This window comes from Suricata suricatta, chromosome 14 (assembly GCF_006229205.1).
Source record: "Suricata suricatta isolate VVHF042 chromosome 14, meerkat_22Aug2017_6uvM2_HiC, whole genome shotgun sequence".
Taxonomy (NCBI): domain Eukaryota; kingdom Metazoa; phylum Chordata; class Mammalia; order Carnivora; family Herpestidae; genus Suricata; species Suricata suricatta.
The window spans coordinates 46105596-46107316 of NC_043713.1; the positions used below are offsets into that span (position 1 = coordinate 46105596).

At 49.2% G+C, this 1721-nt stretch overlaps 1 protein-coding gene across 1 annotated transcript in view; it reads right to left on the minus strand.

The window, feature by feature from the left end:
• Positions 1-1721, minus strand: part of LOC115277422 (laminin subunit alpha-3-like) — a 154939-nt gene that overhangs the window by 43597 nt on the left and 109621 nt on the right. The window lies entirely within an intron of this gene.

Genomic DNA, 1721 nt, shown 5'->3' on the forward strand with positions numbered 1-1721 from the left:
CACAAGTACTCACTAAGTGTCTAGTGATGTCAGGCGGTGTGGCTGGTGCTGGCAAGGCAATGATGAACAGGCCAGGACCTCAAGTATGGCAGATGGGAGACCATAGAGTGTGGCGGGTGCCATGAGAGCAGAAGCTCGGGTCCTCTGGGTCCCCTGGAGGGAATTTAATCTGGTTGGGGCCAACCAGAAGGTGGGCTCCGGCTAGGACCTGAAATACAGGAGCAACCAACATAAATAAAGCACCAAGAGCTGGAGAAAGCATGAATTTCCAGGAACTGGAGGACACTGGTACCAGCAGGCCGGGGATGCCACATGGGGCTGGTGTGGGAAGCAGGGGCAAGAACACGGAGGACCTTCAAAGTCTCAGTAAGACAGCCGTCGCTGGGGGGACACCAGCAGAGAAAGGACATTATCAATTTCAACTTCTCAGGAGCTCACTCTGGTGCAGGGTAGAGACTGGATTCGAGAGGGAAAAGGCAGAGCAGTGGGAAGAGGAGCATATTAGCAGAGGTGAGAGATGAGGGCAGCTGCAGGGAAAGAGCCATGCAGATAAGGCAGAGGGAGGGGTTGCTTAGGATCATTAGGACAGTGAATGAATGATTGGTTGGGTTTGGAGAGAAAAGTAGAAAAGTGTTCAAGGGTGACATCTGGGTTTCCTTGGGCAGATGGACGGCACTGGCAGGGAGGCAGGGCAATGGCTTCAGTCTGAGACAGGCTGAGTCCCCGGAACCTGAGAGCAGGTGTAGATGCCAGAAAGCAGGTGGACAAAGGCCTGGACCTCTACAGAGAAGTCTGGGCTGGAGAAATGGTGGATGCAGCTCAGGTACAGTTGTTGGTCAAGGTTATAGGGCAGGCGGGCTCATCCCGAGCACTGAGGAATTCTCGGAGTCAACAAGGAAGCTACTGGTCAGTGGTTTGCATTTGTGAAGGGCTAGCAAAAGACCCACAGATAGCAACATGGGCGCCAGTGAGTCAGGGTTTATGAGCAAAGTGTAGTGGGTTATAATCAAAAGAAGTCATTCTTGGCTTGGCTTGGCCACCACAGAGCAGTGTGACCTTGAGTTAAGTCAGCATTCAGCCTTTCTTTGCCTTATCAGCCCTATCCATTTATGAAATACATACATGAAGAGGCTCCTGGGTGGCTCAGTTGATGAAGTGTCTGACTCGATTTCTGCTCAGATCATGATCTCATGGTTGGGTGTTCAAGCCCCATGTCAGGCTCTCTGCTCTGATAGTAGAGCCCACTTCAGATTCTTCCTCTCTCTATCTGCCTCTCCCCTGCTCTCATTCTCTGTCTCTCTCAGATTAAAAAAAGAAAGAAATACATATATAGATATAGTTATCCATATACAGATAGATGTACATACAGAATTTTTCTAGTAATCTGTCCTAGAATTTTCCAAACAAGGGACTACTTCTTTTTCTTGGCAAGTTTATACTTTGAGTTTTTACTAAAATCGTAAGAGCATCTGGGGCACATGGGTGGCTCAGTCAGTTAAGCATCGGACTCTTTTTTTTTTCATAATATTTTATTGTCAAATTGTTTTCCATACAACACCCAGTGTTCTTCCCCTTAAGTGCCCTCCACCATCACCACCACCTCTTTTCCCCCCTCCCCCTTCCCCCTCAACCCTCAGTTCATTCTCAGCATTCAATAGTCTCTCAAGTTTTGCATCCCTCTCTCTCCCCAACTCTCTCTCCCTCCTCCGCTCCCCCTGGTT